This window comes from Castor canadensis, chromosome X, assembly GCF_047511655.1.
Source record: "Castor canadensis chromosome X, mCasCan1.hap1v2, whole genome shotgun sequence".
NCBI classification, from domain to species: Eukaryota; Metazoa; Chordata; class Mammalia; order Rodentia; family Castoridae; genus Castor; species Castor canadensis.
The window spans coordinates 110,013,207-110,019,310 of NC_133405.1; the positions used below are offsets into that span (position 1 = coordinate 110,013,207).

Below are 6,104 nucleotides of genomic sequence, written 5' to 3' on the forward strand. Positions count from 1 at the left end.
TTGCTAAAGAACTAAATGTTCATGGGTATGTAGAGGCATCCTCATGAGTGAGGAATGGCCTTAAAAAGGACCAGTTTAAATGCCTACCAACTTTTATTGTGGAATCAATCCATAACTAGTCAAGAGAGTAACTGGCCTCAGACCTGGATTCTCACATCAGAGATAATTGGGGAAGAATGTATCAAAAGAACCAGGTCAGGGAATGAAAAGTGTGTGGGGGAAACCCCTTGTAAAAGGGTATTCTCTTGGAGTGGGACTAATCTAACCTAGTGGCCCAATGAGCCTAAATGGTATTGGACATTACCCCTACTGGAAAACAGTTCCCAATGTCATGATTCTCCAACCAATGACAGCCTCTTAAATTGTTCTACTACCAGCGAGGCAAACCCATTCTGAGGCATCCGTGAAACTGGCAAATATTGGAATAACCTCACCAATACTGACCCGAAGGAGGGCACCAGATGGGTTATTTTGGATATGTGAGAAGCGAGTTTATACCAAACACCATAGGACTTGGGAGGGAAGCTGTACTATAGGAGTTATCCAGCTTGTGTTCTTCCTCTTGCCCAATCTCCAAGGAGAACAGCTTGGAGCTCCCCTTTATGAAATTCTGGGGCCTGGAATAAAAAGGGACCTTGAGGTGAGGGGCCAACAGAGATGGGAAGAAGATGAATGACTTCCTCAGAGGATTATTGAGACCTGTGGACAAGCCACCTGGGCATAGGATGGTAGCTGGGGTTACTGGACTCCAATCTATATGCTAGACAGAATTATTAGGCTACAGGCAGTTGTGGAAATTATTACCAACCAAACTGCCTCTGCCCTGGAGCTATTGGCTTAGCAACAGACCTAAATGCAAGCCACTATATATCAAAATCACTTGGTCTTGGATTATCTTTTAGTGGAGGAAGGGAGAGTATGTGGCAAGTTCAACTGATCAGACTGTTGCCTCGACATAGATGACAATGGTCGAACAGTAATGGAAATTGCCACTAATATTAGAAAGATGACATGTGTGTGTACAGGTGTGAAAAGGGTGGGACCCAAGCAGTCTGTTTGGCAGGTGGTTCTCTGCCTTGAGTAGATTAAAAACCCTGATAGGAGTGATGGGTCTAATCTTGGGAGTGTGTCTGGTGTTACCCTGCCTGGTTCCTCTGGTATTGCAGTCTATCGGAACCATTTTGGAGGCCACTAGGGAAAGAAAAATGGCCTCCATGTAATGATGCTATGGAAATATAAACCCCTAAATCAAAATGATGCTCTTTAACCCTAGGTGGGTACTAGCATCAAAGTGGGGAATAATGTAGCAGGGAGGAGAACCAAAAGAGAAATAGGCAGGCCTGTGTTCTGATAAAGTAGCAGGAGGGGAGGGATGGTATAGCAGAGAAATAAAACCTAAAGAATTCAGACGTGAAGAAGGTCACATAGCAATAGGGGTAGAAAGGTACTACCACTAGGGTGAAGTAGCCTATAGAATTGCATAGAACCATATATGGGTCAAACCTTTTTTTTTTTTTTTTTTTTTTTTACCTCTGTAACCTGCTTGCAAGGGTATATAAGGTGAGACCCCTTTGTTCTTGGGGCTCAGCCTTTGGACACGAGTCTGCTGAGTCTGTGTTGGCACAATAAAGTGTTGCTTCCTTGCCTCAGAGTCCCGTGTCTCTGTTTGGGTTTTCCATAACAAGGCCACTTTCCACAGTGCATTCTATACAATTATTCATAGGGTTCCCAGGGAGACTGAGACTATTTGTCTACAAGAAAACTAGCTCCTTATTAGTTATCTTCCTTCCCAGTGTGACACTCTCTGCTTCCCCCTTATTTGTCTTCTCATGGTTAACCTACCAAGTATGTCTCCTCCTATTCCCCAAATGTTGTCTCATGTTCTGTTGTTAGGGAGACTCAAACCAAGGTCCACATTCAATTTTATCTGTATATTTCCACTGTTTATAAAACAAATTTTATATTCATGATTGCCCTGTGAGGGAAGCGGAATGGTGTGGGTGGTGGGAGCTAGGCTACAGAATTGCCAACTTCATTTTATTGATGAGGAAAAGGCTTTAGGTAATCTGAGTGATTCTCCCTAAATCACACAGCTAATAAATGGCAAAGTCTTCTTTGATGTGATAAATAGGACTTTGGCAATACAAAAAAGAATGAATTGTTTCTCTAGTGAGTTCTGTGTGCTTTAATTTTATGTATAACCCCAATTTAATGTGTCAGCTCTTGCTAGCTTAAAACATTTTAGCTAAACCTCATTAATTTGGATTCCATTAATTTATGCTTTGTGATAACTTGGAAAATTAATGAATCAAATTTCTATTCTCTGTAAAAACATTATCTAACAGTGTTTATTTTTAATAGAACCAAATAATTTCTTCAAATCCCACCTTGGGTTTTCTACAGTCATTATCCTTTAATGTTTGATGATATCCAATAAAAGACAAAGAAAGTTAGACACACTGAATCTTAGGATCCCTTATTATCCTTATAATGCCCTGCCGCATCATGGAATCAAATTCTGTCCCATCTCAAGTTATATTCAGAGAACAAAATGTTCTTACATTTTTTCCAATTTTTAATTTTTATTTAATATACACTCCTATAGCACTGACTGTATGCCAAGCATTATTCTAAATGTTTTAGAAATATTAACTCATTTAAATTTTATAATAACGTTTTGGGGTATTTACAAATGAAAAACTGAGGCAAAGGAGGATTGAGTCCTTCAACCTGTGTCACACAACTGATGGAAGGATAAGTGAGGGATGGGAATCAAACTTGGGAAACATAGCTCTGAAGTCAGAATTTGGTGACTTTATCAACTAACAGCTCCACAGAAACCTTCAAGTACAACCTCATTCAATCACCATAGCAATCCAAACACCATAAGAAAAAGTCAATAGTAAGAAAGGTTGAAGAGAATATTTTTAAAGTATGCTTTCAGGGATGTCCTTAATTTCTGCATCTATGTAAATAGCTAAGTTATTAAAACTAAAAACTGAAGATCACTTCAAATACTTTAGATGATTTTTTAAAGTCTGTGTCACAACTTTAAAAATTGTGAATGAGATGTTTTCATTCTTTCCCTCCCTCCTTCCCTCCTTCCCTGTCTCCCTCCCTCTCTTCCTTCCTTCCTTTCTCTTTATTTCTTTCTCTCTCTCTCTCTCTTTCTTTCTTTCTGTGTTTGCATGTTTTGTTTCTTTTTTCAAATTAAATCTTATTGTGTATTTTTTTGTGTGTGGCACTGGGGCTTGAACTCAAGGCCTACACTTTGAGCCACTCACCAGCCCTTTTTTTGAGATAGGGTCTTGAGAACTATTTGCCCTAGGTGGCTTCCAACCATGATCCTCCTGCTCTCTGTCTCCTGAGTAGCTAGGATTACAGGAGCAAGCCACTGGTGCTTGGTCTTATTGTATATATTTAAGGTATACAACATATGCTTTTTCTCCTGTGATAAGAGCATCTAAAACTATGGAAACTTTTTTTGCAAATTTACATGTCATTCTTGTGGAGGGGGCCAAGCTAATATTCTCTGTATTTTTACAATTTTAGTACATGTGCTACTAAAACTTTTATAATTAGGAAACATTATGATTAAGAAAGGCTTTTTTAACAACAAAAAGGAACAAATAAGCACTAGAAGGCTTTGGAGTAATTGTTCTTCTCAAAGATGATGGAAAAAGAAAGGTAAATACAGCAGATTCCAAAGTCATTTGCATATCCAAACTATGTGCACTTACTAGACCAACTCACAGTTTGTCAGATTCTGTACCAGTATTAAGATCTGGTATAGCTACTCAGAGAGAGAAGAATTCTACATTTGTTTCTTCTGTTGAGCCAGAATAATTAATAATTGTCAAACTGTGAAAAGGAGTCCAGACTAACTTTCCTTACCCTAAAATGATTTTGTAACAGGTTTTTTTAATGGCACCGGTGAAAGAATAATCTACATACTTGACTGAAATCAGGCAGTTGTAGTTAGAACAAAGGGTCCCCCTTGGGAATATTTCATTAGTACCTTGAGCTGCAAGAGATGACACCATTCTCACTTAACAACCCACTTCCCTAGCAACCACCCAGATGTCAGGAGTATGGGGGAAAAAGGAAGGTAGGAAGGCCCTGAATGAAAAGAGTAAAGAGCATGGTCTAATCAGAAGATTATGGGTATGGCCAACCAGAATCCTGCTTTTTGCACACCTAATTATCATAGAGAATGGGCAATACCCAGGAGCGAACAGGTTAAAACCCACAGACCTAGCCAATTCCCTGGCACCCCATTCAGGACCCTTCCCTGTCACTTGTGGAAGCTTTATCGCTTTTCTTAATAAACTTCTTGTCTATACCCTCATGCTCTATTGTCCATGAAGTGCAATTTTCATACTCATGAGAAAGAATTCAGCAAGAATCAGAAATTCTCTGCCACTGAGCTAAAAAGAATTATGACCTAGCTAAGAGCAGCAGACCCCAATCTTACAAGAAGATTTTGGTTTCACTGGGGTTTGAACTCAGGGCTTCATGCTTGCTAGACAGGTGCTCTACTGCTTGAGCCATGCCTTTTTACTCTGGTTATTTTGGAGATAGGGTCCCACTTTTTGCCCAAGCCAGCCTGGACAGATATCCTCCTGTTTTACACTTCCTCTCATAGCTGGGACAACAGGTATGAGCCATCATGCCCAGCTTTTTTTCCATTGAGATGGAGTCTCCAAACATTTTTGCCAATGCTGGCCTGGAACCTGTGATCCTCCTGATCTCAGCCTCCCAAGTTGCTAGGATTATAGGCATGAGCAAGCAGCACTGGCTTAGACAAAGTTTTTATTGAAGCATTTTGACTTTCAAAAATAAACTATCCAGCTACTTTATTGTTGCAGCAACAATTTTTCTATAAGTCCTTCATAAGAAAGAAACTTGCTTCCCTCCTAAAATATCATCATTCATGGTTGTTTTCCTAAGCCTGAGTGACATTTCTCTTTATTTAGGCTACATAGAAGTAATTTGATTACACTATATTAAGGCCAGTAGAATACCATTTGCCTTTCTAGAACATTACTTTATATACTAAAGAATTCCTATCGTGCTAAAAAGATTAATATACTGATTAAAACGCCTACCTTGTAAATGAGTCATGTTTTCTACTCATTGGGATTTACTTAGAAAATATTATGAAGACTAAAATATTCAAGATGAAATATAAGTATTTAATAGTACATTAACACTCATTTTATTAAGTTAACTTCTATGTGCTTTTATAATCTCTGGTTTTTGATTGCTTAATTTTCTTATTAAAATAATAACATGTTAATGATAGAAGGTGTGACAAAAATAATAAAGTTTAACTCCATTATTCTATATCTAATGAAGCAGAAAACCAAAAAGTTTAAGTAATTATTTTTTCTGGCTTCTAATTCAGTGCTCTGACCAATAAAGACCTTATGTCATTGATCATGTCATCTTGTTTCTCATTAGTCTTAAGTTGTATAATGAAAGAAAATGTGTGATTTAAAATGTCAACGTAAATAAAATATATACAAACATTAATTAACCATGATGATAGTAAAGTAAACATCAGTAACATGGCTTTTTATTTCACTTATTAAGTAAATACTGGTTGATTAGTGTAAATCTTGGATCTCAAGAAAATTTTTCAGAAGTGTCTTATAATTTGATATTGATTTTATGAATGCAGCTCTCTACTGGGAAAAATTGATGCTTTTATTACACCATTCACTGTAGAAGTTATTTGGAAATATATGTATTCAGAGCACATGTAGAGGTATTTTGTAAACTACTGCTTACTTGTTTGTTTTGAGAGGTTACATAAAGTCAACATATAATAAATAAGAGATAGAAAACATTCCGTAAAAAAAATGTGTGCCTGGTTGAAAACCAAAGTAAAAGAAAGTATTCACATTTGTAAGATTATGTCACTAGAGTCAGATGGTTGTATTGTAAGAATCCGTCAAAACACAAGATATGGTATCCAGGAAAGTGAATACAAAATTGCCACTTGTTTGGCTAAATATGTGTATATTAGTCTATCAGAGCCTGATATTATTGTCTGATTCAAGCCATTTCCTTCCTTTGCTCTGATCTTATCTTGATCCAGC

The 6,104-nt window shown here is 37.5% G+C and overlaps 1 non-coding gene across 1 annotated transcript; it reads right to left on the minus strand.

The window, feature by feature from the left end:
* Positions 1-3,465: 3,465 nt before the first annotated feature.
* Positions 3,466-3,570, minus strand: LOC141420088 (U6 spliceosomal RNA). The gene has a single exon (XR_012444785.1). It is a non-coding gene; the product is annotated as a U6 spliceosomal RNA (small nuclear RNA).
* Between the last annotated feature and the right edge of the window lie 2,534 nt (positions 3,571-6,104).